The sequence below is a fragment of the Canis lupus genome, chromosome 19 (genome assembly GCF_003254725.2).
Source record: "Canis lupus dingo isolate Sandy chromosome 19, ASM325472v2, whole genome shotgun sequence".
NCBI lineage: Eukaryota > Metazoa > Chordata > Mammalia > Carnivora > Canidae > Canis > Canis lupus.
Window position 1 is genome coordinate 14517419 of NC_064261.1, and position 17883 is coordinate 14535301.

Here is a 17883-nt window from a genome sequence, read left to right on the forward strand (position 1 = left end):
ATAATTTCTTCCCATATGGAAAAAATCTATTTGTGTAGCCCTGCTCTAGTAGAGACTTTCTGCTCAAGCTGTTTATTTGAAATTTATATGCTGCTTTGGGTGATGTTGGATGATATCACGTGAGTAATTATTTTTTATTTTTAAATATCTGGTGCTCTACCACAATATATTCTTTAAACATGAGACAAATAAGCACATTTTCATTGTTTTGATATATTTTCATATATATCTCACTTGTACATACATGCTTGCAATACATTTTCAATGCTTGTAAAGATATATGTAAACCATATTCCTTCTACCTGGAGAAAGAGAAAATAAGTGAGTGAATTGGTAATAATGTCTAGAAGAGATGTGGAGCCTGGAGGGCTACTGAATTTAGGATAATCCACACAATAAGTCATATGGTACACAGCAGAGAATCAAATGGCTAGGGGCAATAAAATTATTTAATAATACTAACCTGTAAGCTTACCTTTCTGTTGTTGGAACCTTGTTTTAATAAATACAGTTTGCTACTGATATGACAGGTAACACAATATATTTTCTATGCTTGGTTTCAAGGTCAAATTTTGTTTTCAGCATTAAGAAATCTTACTGTGGATATTTAGAGTATCATTTCCTAGTCAATATATTTTCTGACATTTGGCTTCTTGGAAGTCCAACGGTATTTTAAATGCTAGCAGTTATTGAACACTTACTATGTGCTAGCTAGCTACTGCTCCAAGTGCTGTGGTATTTCCTTAGGGAAATTATTACCAACGCTGTAAAAAGCAACTGCCGAGTCTCAGTGGCTTGACAATAAAGGTGTATTTATCATTCATGTCACAGTTTATTTTATTTTTTTTTTTATTTTTTATTTTTTTTAAAGATTTTTTTTTATTTATTTATTCATGATAGTCACAGAGAGAGAGAGGCAGAGACACAGGCAGAGGGAGAAGCGGGCTCCATGCAGGGAGCCCGATGTGGGATTTGATCCCGGGTCTCCAGGATCGCGCCCTGGGCCAAAGGCAGGCGCCAAACCGCTGCGCCACCCAGGGATCCCAGCATGTCACAGTTTAATTGGGTTTCAGGAGGTGGCCTTCTGCATTGTGATCAAAGATGCTGTCTCTTTCCAACTCTGCCTGAAATGATCAACAAGCAAAGAGAACAAAGACCATGCCAAGCATTTTATGGCAAAACCTGGAAGGGGAATACATCACTTCAAATCACACTCTTGGCAGAGAGGTTAGGGTGGTGTCACCCTAACCTAAATGAAAGGGAAGCTGGAAGATATGATCTTCAGAGCCTAGGAAGTTAAGAGTAGGGTTGGTGAACATCTAGCTAGTCTGTGCCACTTTACTGTTAGTTTGTTTAATTCTCACAACATAGGTACTGTAATTATCCCCATTTCACAGATGAGAAAACCAAAGTGCAAAGAATTACATACATATCCCAGGTTTTACAAGTGAATGACAGAGCTGAAAATTAAAGCCACAAAAATTGTCTCTTTTGGAACATCTAATTATGATGAACACAAAGTTCAAATTAAATGACATTTAAATTATAATAGACTTTTAATTACTAGACATTATTTATGTTTTTCAGACCAAAGAGGGAAATTATTGCCCTTAACAGGTTATTTTCGTGCTATTTATCTCTTCATTGCTACTCCCAGTCTTCTGTGTCTGAATATGTGTGTCCATGTGTGTGTGTGTGTGTGCATGCGTGCATTTTGAAATATAGTCTTTCTATTTACTGAGTTTTATCGCAGAGCTATCATTATCAATCACCTTCATCATCACTGACATATTTATTAAACTCTGATCAGGAACTCAGATTGATTATTTCAGATCGAAAAAGCTTGGAAGGTGGGTAAGCAGTAGTATTACAATTTTAGAAATAAATTGAGACTTAGAGAAGTTAAGTCATTTGCCTAAGTGACATTCCTAAGGGATAGGGATGCTGGTCTCTGGTTCTGTGCTTTTTCACATTGTGATGATCTTCCATGTTTATTGTGAAAGAATTGAAAAATCTCTGAAATTTTGTCATTTGCATTGTATACTGCATCAAACTCTCCTGTGTTCTTGTTAGTGTTTTTTTTTTTTTTAATCTGATCTTATGGGCTCCTTTTGGATACGAGGTAGACATACTGGCATCTAAAGTTGGGAATTTAATGTAAATAGGAATTTAATTGAGTGGTAAGTATTTTATAATCCTTGCATGATAAAATCCAATTGGCTAGTATCCTTCTTACTCTGGGACTATCCATTGTCCATTAATTCACGGTTTCTCCTACATCTTCAGCTCTTAATGCCCTAGGTATTGATTCAGTTGGCTTTAAACATGGTGAGATAAGCCAATCTTTTAAAAGAGTATATAAATACACACAGATATATATGTTATTGGAAATTTAGAATATCTGAAAGTAATCAGAGTATCTTACTGCCTCCTTGCCCACCTTCAACTAGTTCAGTTCCCGCCTGTAATGGATAGAATCTTCCAATGAATGCCTATATTTGGCTGGTCTCCCGTGCCTTCAAGTTTTTAAAACAGTATTGTTAATAATTTATAGTTGTCATCTGTGGGAAGTTGAGTTTCAGCCACATACTCTTCCCCCTTTGTAAAACCCGTCTTCCTCTAGCTTTTGTGGAACTACACTCTATAACTCCCTTATTTCCTCCCTAGAAGTTCTTAATTCTTTGTTTCCATTCAAAATTATTCAGAGATTGTTCTTGGGTCCGCTTCATGTCTCAACTTTCCCCTTTCCAATTATACTCTCTTCTAATTCCATGGCTTCAAATACCAAGCTATAGCAATGGCTTCCAAATTTTTAGTGTTAAGCCATAATCCCCTACTGCTTCCAGGCCAATATATTCAAGTGACATCATCAACATACTGAATATTCAATTGCTAATCTTTTCCCTGAGCTTTCTTTACCTCCAGTTTTCTATGTCTTGATAACTAGCACTACTAATGTTCAGGCCAGAAACCTGGGTGTCAATCTTTATATTCTACTCCGCCTTACCAACTCCCACCTCACATCCAATTATAGAATCTGGTTTTTCTTTATCTACCTCTACCTTGTAGCAGAGTTTTATCCATATTGTAGCCAGAATGACCTTTTAAAAATAAAATCTGATCATGCCGTTATACCACTTAAAACCCTTGACATCTTTGGAAGTGCTTAGAAGAGAATAAGAATAAGTAACATGACAAATAAGACCCCTGCTTAATACTAGAACCTTATCACATGTCACTGTCTTCCTCCCTCTTCCTATTATGCATCAGCTACATTAGTCTTTATTGTGTCTCAAAATATGCCCAGTTTTCCCAGTTATTGGACATTCACACATACTTTTCCTCTTTCTGAAAGAAACATTTTACTCTCCTCCTAACTCCCACAAACCCCCATGTATCAACATAAATGCTGCTTCTTCAGAGACAGTTTCGTAGTGAATATAAATCCCAGGCCAAAACAGTGTTGATTTTTTGTTTGAGCAGGCAGCTAGCCTTGGCTAATCATAAATTCCAAATTGTGCTCTTCTGCAGCGGGCAGCAGCTAAAATATATGTTCCCTTCTTCTACCTTAGCTGGGTTGTTTCAAGTCTGTCCCAGGCACCCTGGGTTCAGGGACCAGCCACAAACAAATGTGGGCTCAGCCTCTGTTGCTCTCTCCTGGGACCTTCCCCTGTTACCCTACAGCTTCTGTGGAAGCCCAGATGTCTTTTCTCTGATTCTTCAAGCCAGTAAGAGATGAGGCTTTTAGCAAAGGTTTGGCCTTCACAGTGGTGACTGAAACTGCCCTCAAGGGAAAAGCTATGAACATGGGAAACTTGGTGAGTGCTGTTCTCTTCTGCCAATGTGTTCACTATTCACCAGTTTCTGCTTCTTGTTTGCCTCCGTGTGTGTGTGTGCACATGTGTGCGCGTAAATTTCTATTTTGTTCCGTGTTTATCATTGTTTTCTCCAGGAGGTTTTTCCTGTTTGAAGCTTCTGCATCATTACCTGAAGTACAGCTTGTATTCAAACAGATGAAATATTGAGTACCAGTTTTGTATCAGATACTGTGCTAAATGGTAGCAATTGGTCCCTCATCTGATAGAATATATGTTCTGTTGGAGAGAGACATTAAATACCCAAATATTAGTTAAAATTGTCAAAAGGGATATGAAAGAGAATTTCAAGGGGACATGAGACTATTTATTCCAGGGAAACCTTATCTTCTGAGTTGAATTAGAAAGGTTTCCAGAGGAATAAAAGATTAATATTTGAGAGTTATTACAAGTTCACTGCGCAAGGAAGTCAGGGTCAGCTAGAGTGGAAAAGCATTCCATTTATAAGGAACATTGGACTAGAATAATTCTTCTTCTTCTTCTTCTTCTTCTTCTTCTTCTTCTTCTTCTTCTTCTTCTTCTTCTTCTTCTTCTTCTTCTTCTTCTTCTTCTTCTTCTTCTTCTTCTTCTTCTCCTCCTCCTCCTCCTCCTCCTCCTCCTCCTCCTCCTCCTCCTCCTCCTCCTCCTCCTCCTCCTCCTCCTCCTCCTCCTCTCCCTCCCCCTCCCCCCTCCTCCTCCCTCCTCCTCCTCCTCCTCCTCCTCCTCCTCCTCCTCCTCCTTCTTCTCCTTCTCCTTCTCCTTCTCCTTCTCCTTCTCCTTCTCCTTCTCCTTCTCCTTCTTCTTCTTTTTTTGGAATAGAATTCTTAAAGCAAGAAGGAATCTTGGAAAGAATGTCAATGTGATCAGGTTAGAGAATGAGGCAAGAATAGTTAGTGATAGAGAGTTTGTTTTAGAAGAAATAGAAGGTCATTGAAGCATTTTAAGTAGAAGAGTTATTTGCTAGTTTTTTAGTTTCACCACAAAAATAGCATTTGAGTGCATCACTTCTAACTTTTTAATGCAAAAATTTATCATAGTATAGGATGTACTTTGTTTTCAATTGTCCTTACAGGATTAGCATTTTCCTGTCTAATTAATTTGTATAAACATTTTATCAGGTCCATAGTATGGCAATGCCTTTTCAAATATTTACTAAATTTTTATTTGATTCTTTTTATTAGCCAATTCCTATAATGCTACTATGAATATCTCTGTACAAAAGCCTTTCTTACATTTAGGAAGCTAAACTATTAAAAATATCTTGTCATAGACCTTGAGAATTTAAAGATAAAGTAGCTTATAAAATACCATTAATGGAGAATACGTTTAAACATGGAGCAACTAAGCTAAATTTTAAAAATGAATTGCTTTCAGTAAAAGATCATTTACATAGTTATATGTCAGATATCTTTGTGAATGACCAAGCGAATGCAAATATTGAAATAAGAAGTTTTCCATCATAGATCACCCATATTTGTTTTTAAGGAAGAACCTTTCAGGATGCCACAAGTTGCTTTGGAGCATTAACATGATGACATTTGTGATTATAGTCACATAAATTGCTTGAGAAACTCCAAATACCTTAATTACTTTACAGCTGCAATATTTTCAAGCTTGTTTGAAGATTTTCCAGGGAAAATGAATTTTATGTCTGATTAGAGAACTATCCCAAGTGAAAACTATGGTTTGGCTTTCTTTATATTAAATCTGATCATGAGTGAATACTGCAGCTGAGGATGATTATAAAGAGACTATTAGAAACTTAAAGAGACAGTAAGTGTTCAATCAAGCAATTAATGAAAACACCAACCTCATGTTTTTTGTAATCTTCCATTGCATTAAATAAATTAACATTTTTTTTCCCATTCTGTAGCTCAGTATAATACTTTGTCCATTTTCCCACCAGACTGTTACCCTCATCTATGTAAGCATAAAACTGGTTTAGCAGAGCTTCTGGGCAAATATATGATAAAACCAATTCTTAGAGCTTCCTGTCTGTAGGTCTGTAAGTAATGCTGCAGTCATTTTGGATTAGTGATAAACGGTCATGAAATTGGAAACAGTTTCCTCCAGCTTTTCACAGAATCTGAAAAAAAAAAACACAAATACAGGCACCCAGAAAGTGTGAGTCCAACTCAAACATCATAAAATAATACACAGTGCAGGCTTAACGGCATGCAGGACCATATGAACATATTAAATGACATTGCCTAATGCCAAAGTCAAATATGGTTTCAACATTGTAGAAATTTGGAGCAGTCTTAGCTTAAACTTGAACTAATGACATACCATTATGTTTACCCGTGTGATAACAGGAAAGATGGTTTACTTTCTCTTCATCTCTTCCTTTAAAAGAGTTGATAAATGATGTTTTGCCAATTTATTAGCTTTGGAGATAAGGATTATAAAATGACAACAACAATAATGTTGAACATTTATAATGTGTCAGAAAGTTTCCAATTATTACCTCACTTAATTTTCACAACTGTCCTATAAGGTGGGTAAAATCACAATTATCACCAGTTGTAGTAGAGAGAGCTAAGTTTCTAGGCTGTAACATAACTAACTCACGGTCACAGCAGAACCAATAAATGGTGATGACAGATTTTAGCAAAGCATATTTGGGAATAAGGTGTTATTGATTCAAAAGTCCCTGACCTGGATGACATCCCTATATTGAAAATACTAGGCTTTTCCTAATTAGATAATTCAATTTCTTCTATGGAAATTAAATCCCACTTCTACCTTTGGAATGGCAAGAATGGGCTTGTATCAGATCTCCAGGGCTTTTTGTAAGATGTGAGGCCTTGTTTTATTTCTGTTCTTTTGCTTTTTCTTTCTTTCCTTTTTCTTTTGCCACAGATGACACTGTTACTCCTCACAGTTCTAGGATGTCCAATTCTAGAAGTACCATTAGTCTCAGAAGATTTATAAACAGGGTCATGACAGTCTTCACTTTGTGGTGAAGCCCCCGTGATCTCTTTATTCAGATATTCCAGAGACTGACTCATTGGAAGACCAACAAATTATTACCTAGACTTTGTAACTTTCCTAACATCCAATTTAAAGAGATCCCCTTCAGAGTTATTCTACTTAGTCATTCAAGCAGAAAACAGATCCAGCAGGGGACTTCCCTGGGAATGGATAGCAAGATATTCACCTTTAGTTTTATGTCTTTCTATTTATTATTGGGGTAATTGATAAGACATAGACATCTAGGATTTTTTTTTTGAGGTAAAGTATGTGAACTTTGAAACTCCAAGGCATTATGTACATATTCAAATCTGAGAGTTTACTCTTCCTTTCATTCTGACTTGACTATTATATAAAAGTCTTTATCCCCATGATCATCCCTTATGAAATCTTAGGCAAAGATTTCTATACATTCATAACAGATATAGAAAATACGTGAATGATTTGATAGCTAAATGGTAATTAGCACCGAGGTAGAGTAGCATTTATTAAAATATGATTTCAGGGATAAAAAGAAACCCCTGAACTTCTTACATTCATCTCACCTGCTCACAGAGACCATAAATTATTAAAGTTAATTACAGAGTCATTCCTTTGATTTAAAGCTCCTCGTCTGAGGTTAAAATTCACATGCACCTGGGAATGACAACACACCACGGTTTATAAATCACAGTGTGATGAGATAACCAGATCTTTTCATGAAAATGTGTTTTGATAGGACAGAATGTTTAACAGAGATGGGAGTGTGAGTCTAAGAAAAGAAAGCAGGCAGGATACACTGAGATGGCTTGGAAAAGGCTTCACACATTCATGACGGTGTCCTCTCCACGTGCTTACTCTGAGTGATCAGGTCATTGTCATAGTGACAGAGACACTGAGGTGATCCTAATCAGAACGCTAGCCAGTCACTGCTGCTAGTCTGGAAAGCATGGCATATAGCACGGCAAGTCAGCATCGTGTGCAAGCAGCAGTATTGAACATAGGAAGTGTTGAAATAGACTCTCATACAGGATATAAACCCCCAAACCAATCAGCTGATTTGAGGAGGAAGGAAGGAGTCTGAGAAATCATTTATTCTGTATATCTCATCAAAAATTGTTAAGGGGCAGACACTTTGTGAGGCTATAAATCCATAACCGGAACACAAGTTAACGATTCTTCATAAGCAAGGTCCTCATGCTCTCTGTTTTTGAGATTTGTTCAGGCAATGACAGATCTGGGTTAGCATACTAATCACCACCCCAGATGAAATGACCTAATACCAATAAATAGCTTTTTAAATCATAATAGGCCTTGACCTTGAATCTGAAATGGATCACATTCCAAATGTTTTAGAGAGTTCATAATATTTTGTTGATGGTGATGATGATGATTAAAACAAACAAAAATTGTGTCTATCATTTCAGCACAAAGGTTTTTTTCTGGTATTTTCCAAAGTATAAAAAAGTGAGTCTCTGAAGCCTCTTTATACAGAAACCATTCTGGTACATATGAATTGTCCAAATAGAGCCAGTTTGTGCTTACTGAAGGAATCATAAATTTGAATTTCCTCACTTAAGGTCTCATAAAATCTCAATACCACACTCATGTAAGAATCTTAACATTTAATATGTTGTTATGCAACAGAAAGAAATAAAACCAAAGAGAGACATGATTGATTGCATATTGTGGAACTAAATTGAGTCATTGACTTGGGAGAAAACTTGAGGAAAGGTAAACAAATTAATCAGTTTGATGCTCATTTTTATGCTCAGGCATGATACAGCAGTACTTGTTGAAAGAGAAAATGGTGAAAACATGGACTGGCCTGAGGAATATTGGAGAGAAATACAAAGAAAGCTAACTCCTGGTTTATTGCTACCAGTAGCAGAGTTGTTTTATTCATATTAGTTCATGTAGCATAACTAAAGTCTCACCTGACTTTATACCTCAGACTTCTGTACTAATTAATGAATTATGTAATCAATTATACCTTCCAGACTACTTGTGCATGTCTTCTGCCCTGGACTTTTGGGGAAACTGAGACCTACAGTTGGAAGAGAGGCTTTATCCAAGAAACATAACTTATTAAGGTGAAAAGCTCATGAGGACTCTGAAGCAATCTTTTCCACAGGGTTCAGAAAAAATGGACTGTATGTTATATATGTTATAATCAATGGAATGATAAGCTCTTTCTATCACTTATGTTTCATGTTCCTTCAAGATCTTCAAAACATGTACAACTTATTTAAAATATTAAGATCTGAATTTTGGGGACGCCTGGGTGGCTCAGTGGTTGAGTGTCTGCCTTTGGCTCAGGTTGTAATCCCAGGGTCCTGGGATTGAGTCCCACATTGGGCTCCCTACAGGGAGCCTGCTTCTCCCTCTATTTATGTTTCTGCCTTTCTTTCTGTGTCTTTCATGAATAAATAAATAAAATCTTAAAAAAAAACAAACAAAAAACTGAATTTGTTTCTTTGTATGAAAATACTTAAGCTAACATTTTGGCTATAAAACATGGATGAAACGCTGCTTTAGAAATATATCAATGCTTTACAAATTACTGTCATTAAAAAGTGATTCAGGAATAATGAAAAAATAGAAATATGCATGATTTTAAAGTTAAATATGTTTGCTAGAGATTGTATATGATTAATTAAATTTAAGTTCATTTTGAGCATGCAATAATTTCTTTCCCAAGTTAGTATCGAATTTGGGGCCTTCAACAAACATGTAGGGCAGGCTCAGTTTTAATCTAAAAGAGATAATAGTGACAACATTTCAAAATATGGCGCTAGTAAATGAGACTCAGGAATGCTAAGGGAAAGTTGATAAATTGCAGTATGAAGACCTGAACGTAGGCCATCTGATTTTAAATATTTAAAAACAAAGACTTTAAACACAGTCTTACATGAGTAAAATATATAATGCAAAATATGTTTATATTTAAGATAATATTTAGCATAAATTCATTTAAAGGTATAAACATTTTTTTTGGAAGATCTAATTGGCTTCATTAAATGATTCATGAATTGGACAGCATCCCATCTAGCAAGTAGAGCAGAGCCCCTCGTATAAATATTTTTAAAGTATAAATTTATAAGAGGTGCTTTAGTAATACATAGATACATGCATGTGGATATAATTATATATACATTGTGCATCTATATATTCTATGCACATATATCTGTATCTGCCTGTATATCTATAAAACATGATAGATATAGATAATCTAGTATGAAAGCTGTTGACTTTAAGAAATGGAGTATGCACTGTGGTAAGCAGCATTCTTCATGGTTTAACGTTACTAAATACTATTCAGGATATTGTCATTCCAGATAATTAAATGGACAAAGCTGTCAGATTATCACTTTTCTCAGATACCTTAATTTCAAGACGCAAGAACCTTATAGCAATACATAAATAAAGCATTAGCTAGCTTTTCATAAATAAAACTCCTTTTTGTAAATAAGTTAATCTATCACTGTCAACTGAAAATGAGGAATCTAGTCCTTTTATTAATATTTTTTAGGGATACAGCAAATCTAGGATTATGCTCCCATCAATTACAGTTTTCTGAAAGCATCTTCAAGATCCATTCACCCTGCCATGTGGACAAATAGATCTAAAAGGAAAATTGGCTTATTAGAAGTACAGAGCTACTTTTCTCTAAAGAACTCATGACACTGTCTTAGGATTTTGCACGTAAAAGAAATCAAAGAAGGAAGCACATGGGACATACTGCTAGATGCACTAATATTTGCTTAACCTTAAAATTGACTTTGGAAAGAACAACTTCCCAGGGAATATGGAACCCTTGAAATAAATGAGGCAACATGTTCAGGAAGAAGCTGTGTGACAGGCTTTCCATAGCTTTGACCTTAAAGGTAAACACAAGGCCAAAGAGCCCCCTGGTGTTCTTGGAACCAAACCTACCCAAATGAACAAATTTGCTAGATTCACATTTAGAGAGGGCAGTGGATATTAAATAGAGACCCTGAAGAGTAAACGAAGGAGAAGTGAGACTTGAACTTTGTTACATGAATGTTTCTAAGAAAGAATGTTCTTCCCCAATAGTAAAAATTTCATCCATCTGTGGCAATAAGAACCATAAAGGGAAGAGCTTACATATGAAGGAGCTTCAATTTACATTTCTACTCATCTCCTAGGTCTGCTTGGGTTTCTAAGACTTGGCAGAAGGTATGGTGTCATCTTGGTGGGCTGAAGGAGAGATTTACACCCTCTGTCTCAGCCAGCTTTCAAGTTATATTTGTACAGTCTGGGTTCTTAGGAAGGCTGCTCCTTACCTTGGCAAGTTAAAGGCTACAGTGAGGCATTCAGTACACCAGTCAACAACAAGAAAGTGGATTATAATCATGGGGACGGGGTTCTTTCTACACAAATGCTTTTTCTGTTTTTCTACATATTTCAGTAAACTGAACGTTTAACTTCCTTTGTTTTGAATTATGTAAGCCCTCAGGAGATTTAGCTGGTGGAATTTTAACCCTTTCTACCAAAGCAAACTCTCAGCTGACCTCTGATTTTCCCAAAGGGAAAAAAAAAAAAAAAAAAGGTTTCTAAGCTTCTTTGGGAAAGGTTAGTTGTGGGTCACTGACAATGGCAGAGTAACACTGGTGCCAGTGAATGACACATCATGAGTGATTATGAAAGAGCTAAAAGAGAAAACTAAGTGATGGTCCAATCTGTATGTATCAAAAAAAAATCATCTGTTTCTAATAATTGCTATATATATTTTTCTAACTCAAATTCTATTTCAAAGAGAAAGACACTGAAGCATGTTTGTATTACCACATTTTTAAGGCCCGCACTAGAACTGTACGATATCCCCCCTTATCTGTGGGGGTACATTCCAAGACCCCCTGGATGCCTGAAACTGCAGATAGTGCTGAACCCTATATGACATACCTCAGTTTAGTGCACTTCACTTTATTACGCTTTGCAGACATCACTTCTTCTTTTTTTTTTTTTTTTTTTTTACAAATTTAAAGTTTATGGCAACCCCAAGTTGAACAAGCCTATTGTTCTATTTTTCCAAAGCATTGGCTCAGTTTGTGTCTCTGTATCACATTTTGGTAATTTTCACAATATCTCCATCTTTTATATTATTATTATATTTGTTGTGACAATCTCTCATTAGTGGCTAGGACTGGGTGAAAAACCCGATAATCAATAGCATTTTTTAGCTATTTTTAAGTTTTTAATTAAGGTATGTAAGTTATTTTTTAGACATGCTATTGCACACTTAATGGGCTGTAGGATAGTGTAAACATAACTTTTATAAGCCCTGAGATACCAAAAAATTCATTTGACTCACTTTATTGTGATACTTTATTGTGATCTGGAACCAAACCCAGATTATCTCCAAGGTATGTCTGCATATACCATATTTTTTTTTCTATACATATATACCTACAATAAAGTTTAATTTATAAATTAGGCACAGTAAGATTGACAACAATAACAATAAGATAAAACAAAACCACATACTTCAATAAAAGTTATGTGAATATAATATCTTTCTCAAACTATCTTACTGTACTCTATTCAGCCTTCTTGCAATGATGTGAGATCATAAACTGTGATGAGGTGAAGTGAGAGGGATGATATAGGCGTTGTGACATAGTGTTAGGCTACTATTGACCTCCTGATGATATGTCAGAAGGAGGATTATCTGCTTCCAACACCAGTTGACCTTGGCTAACTGAAACTGTGGACAGGGAAACCTTGAATAAAGGTGATGACTGTATTTAATAATGAAAATGAGAATTTACATTGTTTCAGAAATCACACGGACATTTCTACATCAATCTTAGTGGCATTACTAAAGTAATTATTTGCAAAGTGTTAGAAATACCAATTTTGCAACTAAGTTTGCAAAATTCTCGGTATAGGAATGCCTCTTTAATGTTTCCCACTCAATATTACTTAAGCTGCAGAAGCAGAAACTCCATGTTCTTATCCTAAGTGATTGTGGTTCATGATCGAGTTATTATATATAGGAAATACCTTACCTAAAGATGGTTTTGGAGAGCCAAATAAATCAAGTACTGCAGTGGGGTCTTTTTACTATTATTATTTCCAACAGAATTTAATGGAGTGAAAGGTTAGGAATTCCAGCAACTCAGTGACCATCTTAGCCTTACAAGAGGAACATTGCTTAGTTCAGGCATTGACTGAAGTCACTAAACAGTTTAGATTGTCCATTTGCTACCTACATCTCTGGGTTGCCTTTCATTTGTGCTGTGCTAAATGAGATCCCAGTTGCTTCTTTCTAGGATCCTGACATGTCTCACAATTAGAAAATGTTAGCCAGTTGTGCAGGTGAAGCTCTTGAGAGTTTGGCCTGTTCTTTTCTTTATGAATATAAGATCACTAAACTGTAATTTTTGTGTGACTTAAGTAAGTAGGTATATAATTTATTCTATATTAGTTTGCTTCACCATACTTTACCATATTGCAGGTAGTATACTGTTCCTTATCTACATCTCAGCTTAGTATCTTACTTAGAAGTAGACTAGACTCTAGATTCTGTGTAATGAGGAATCTTGTATCTTATCCCATGATTGTATTGGTAGCAATTGTTTTAGCGTTTAACAAATGCAAGCACTCAAAGCATATTTCTTGAATGAATAAACCAAGATCCATAGTTCTACAATTTTGTCTTTTTATTCCAATGTCCGTTTAATAAGTATCATGTAAGATGTAAGTACTGTGCCTTTCTTTTGCTGTGCCTTTCCTGTGTCTTTCCAGTTAAAGTATCATAGGGTCAGATTTCTGTATTTCAATCATTAACTCAACAAGCTTAACAATCTGAGACATTTTTTTTTTGCTCTTCATCTTAAATTATGATGATATTAGAACACATTAAAGCTATTGTGAAAATCTGTAAATGTAAACTTGTGAAAATTAATCCATAAATGTAAACCCTTTAGCACAGTAGCACAAAGTAAATGGTAAATATGAGCTCTTACGAGGGCAACTATCACTATTACATTAGTATCAGAATTCATGTGAAGATTAGTATTATTTTCATGGAATAAAATTTTGCTTCTTATATAAATCTTTTCCAAAGTGGGTTCTGAGGACTCCATGTTATTAGGAGTCTGCCAAAATGATTTTCCTTTAATATATATCCATACATTAGTCAAAATAAAAACTTTCATAAAAGATACAGCAGTTTTTACAATGAGTTATTTTTAGGACTTTATCCCAATTTCCTATTTAGGCAAATCTACCTGCTATAGCAAAAGGAAAGTAATTTTGGTTAGCAGGGCCATGTTTCCAAATTGTTGTGGAAGAAATTGATTTTTTTTTATTATGGAAATTGGAAGTATTATCTGAGCTCATGTACTGGCAAAGCCTTTTATTCCTCTGTTATTTTATTTTACTTTTTTATAATCAGCTCACTCTTCTATTTGAGTATAAACATTATCACTAAAAGTCCATTTAAGAAGGGAACAAGGGGTACTTTATAACTTTCAAAATATACTTTGACAGTATTTCTCCAGCTGTAAAAATAAGAATAAAAATACTTCCTCGGGTGGTAGAAATAATTTAGGAGAGAGGAATAAGTGAATCATAGGCTGTTCGAGCTGGAAGCAACCTTACGTATTATCTTGAGCAGAGATGGCAGCATTGCCACAACTTTCACAAGCCCATGCCCATGACATTCATATGCAGTAAGTCTTGAGACCCTGTTCCTGGGCCCAATACATTTGTTTGCAGACCAGCACCCCGGACATCCACAACCATTGACTGAGGTTGCTACTCAAAATGAAAATTATATTTCATCCCTGAGCCCCTGTCAATCTCTTCCTGTGTGCAAAATGTACTATTGAAAACCTAAGACTCTAGTTTGACTTTTTCCATGTCACAAAAATTTTAGTCATTTATTATTTATAATTAATTTACTTATTAATAGCCTATAGGTTTTCTGGCTCTGAATTCAGTATTCTTTCTATTCCAATACCTGGAAAGAATGATCATGTGTGAATGAAAAATTGAATACTAGCAATAGGCAAAAAAAATATTCTTAATCTACTTTGATTCTTCTAAATGTATTTCCAGGGAACTCAAAGTATTTTACGATAGGCAGATGGGTATAATGGGGTGGGAATGCATTTAGCAGTAGGAGGTGATAGCAGTAGGAGTAGCCACAAGTGTGCAAGGAAGCCACTGGTAAATATGGGAAGGGACTATGTACACAGTTAATGATTCAAATGGAACACTGACAGGTCTTATTATTTTTGAAATCTCTTGAAAAGCTGCCCTGGTATCAGGTTTTACTACCGATCCCACATGTAAGGAAGATTGTAAAAAGTTTCACAAATGTTTGGAAAGCTTTCGTCAAACTTGGTCCAAACTTAGTTAAGCATTTCATCAATGTAGCTTTATTTTCAGAGTCTTAATATGAAACTGGTAGTTTGAAATTTTTAAAAATGATTTGAAATGTGTGTAAAACAAGGCAGTTCAACTGTTTTGCCTGTAGTATGTTAAAATGTTAAATTAAGATCCAAATATTTGTAAATTTCTGAAACATTTACTTAATTTCTTTGAAATCCTATTTTTTCTCTTATGCCATGTAAACTTATTGCACAGAACAATTCTTTTCCACACACAGCTTAAAACATGCCTACAGATTTTCTTAGCCAGAGGAGAATAATGCTTTGCTCCATCCCCTTGTCAGTCCTAACTTCCTGAATTTAATTCTTCTTCTGAGAGGAGTTGCTCTACCAGTTAACATGTGGTGATCAGCCTGTGGATAGCAAGCAAACCAAGTGCTGAAGTGTAGGAGAAATTTGAAGAAAAAAAGGAAACCAGGTTGTTAGTAGCTAGTGATGTGCAAGGTGAAATACCAGAAATTGCACTTGAGACCGCAAAGTAAGAGGGGGTTGGTGGTTAAGTGTCTGATAATACTGGAATAATAATAAATATTCCAGGCCTTTGCTGGATTTCAACAAATAATCTATAGAGTCCAGAACATTTTCTAACTTCAAAGGTAAATTCAGGCATCATTTTTTTTTTTTTTTTTTTTAGTGAACCCAGACATAAAACATAACTGCAGAATGATGTAATAGTAAAAAAATGTGCAGGTTACCATTTGTAGATGAGGTTGTGAGGATGTGTGTTTAAAATGACTGGATAGTGGCTACAATCGATACAAATTCTGTCCTTCATTGGATTTTAAAACCTATTATAAGCCTTATCTGTTTGTACTTCTGGGCTTTTTTTGGTTGTTGCCATATAATTGAAATCATTTCTAGGGTATAGTTCTTCATGTCCTCTGAAGGTAGCTACTTAGAGTTATGCTTGGTATGTTCTCCAGCAAGTCACTTGTCAGTTTGTATGTTGGAAACAACAAATAAAAATTCATACAATTGCATCACTGCATAATGTTGCTATTGTAGAATTTTCTAAGGGTTCTTTTGAGAAAGTCCAGAAACATTGCAAAGCAGATTGTCAGTAGAACAGAGTTCCTCATGATTTACTTGTGGAAAATACACACTAGATTTAATATATATTGTTTCTTATGTTGCCTATGATACTCTCTTAAAAGTCTACATTTTATCAGGATACAGATATGTGTGTATGTGTGTGTATAGACACACACATAATCTATATAACGTGTTATGTGCCTTTTAATTAGTGATGGTTATTGAGACTATTCAATAATTTTATACTAGATAAATTTTGAATTTTCTTTTTGTCAATTTAAAATAGCCTAGATCCAATAAATAAATAAATAAATAAATAAATAAATAAATAGCCTAGATCCAAGCTAGAATCTTTGAATCTATTGGTATTCTAGTTATCTCCTGTACTGCATAATTTCATCGTTAATTCTACGTAAAGGACTGAGTGTCCTTCCAGTTCTGGAATTATGCTAAAGGAATTTCAGATCATTCCACTGTTTGCTTTCTTTTTATTTGCTCAGATTTATGTTTTTAAAATGTTGTTTTAATATGTAGTTCCAGAAGGTAGCAGAACTTCTTGGACTACTATTTTAGCATTGTAGAGTCAAGTATTCTATTTAGTCTCAAAGAGTGCACTTTTGTTTTAATAAAACTAGCTGTGAGAAATTTTGAAATCATACTGACTATGAACAACCATATGTCTGCTAGGGTTCAAAGTTCCTTAGGGAAGTCTTCGGGGGAAACTACCTTGATTTGAACTCTAAATCCTTCAAAGGCAGGGATCCTGCTTTATTTAACACAATATACTTAGCACCTTCCATTCCTGGCACATGCTGAATGAGTGGTTAGATGGATGGAGTGGAGAACAGACCCTGACATCAAAGTTCCAAATAAATGGAGACATTAGCTTTCGGAAGCTAATGAGGTTTTATGAGCTAGCCTTTGTATTCTGATGAACTGAAATAATCCAAACTCCATAAGGTAGCAATTGAGTAACAATTATTTCTATCAGGTTTTGATGATAAGACTACCAGATTGTAAAATATGCTATGTTTTTTTTTTATGGTGACTTGCCAAATAATTAAAGTTCAAGCAGAAGAGATCAATTTTTTAATAAAAGTAGATTTTACTGTTAATATCATTCTAAAACTACTTCAGAGAAATTTACCATAAAAACAGAAAAAAAGCTAAAATATCTTAGCATCCCTAACTGACTAAATGACTGTATTTTTTTTTCTTCAGCTTTGTTGAGATATATAGTTGACATACAACATGGTCATAAGTTTAAGATGTATAACATGTTGATTTGATTCATTTATATATTATAAAATGATTACCACCATAGCATTACTTCCATCCTGTCACATAATTACCATTTCTTTTATCTGGTGATAATAATTAAGATATATTCTCATAGCAACTTTCAAATATATAATAGTTTTATTAGTCATAATCACCATGCTGTACACTAGATCCCCAGAACTTGTTAATATTATAACTGGAAGTTGGTACCCCTTGACCAATATCTCCCTATTTCTCCCATTCCCCAGTTCCTGGGAACCACAATTCTACTCTGTTTTTCTGTTTGTTTTTTTTAGTTCACTTGGTGAATTTGTTGTTTAGTTCTAATAGTTTTTGGTGGA

At 35.0% G+C, this 17883-nt stretch overlaps 1 long non-coding RNA gene across 5 annotated transcripts in view; it reads right to left on the reverse strand.

Moving 5' to 3' along the window:
- Nucleotides 1-5669: 5669 nt before the first annotated feature.
- LOC112642769 (uncharacterized) overlaps nt 5670-17883 on the reverse strand; it is an 86694-nt gene continuing 74480 nt past the window's right edge. For all 5 annotated transcript variants that reach the window (XR_007403795.1, XR_007403796.1, XR_003125425.3 and 2 more), the window contains one exon: nt 5670-5940. This is a non-coding gene — a long non-coding RNA (uncharacterized LOC112642769). The remainder of the gene's footprint in view (nt 5941-17883) is intronic.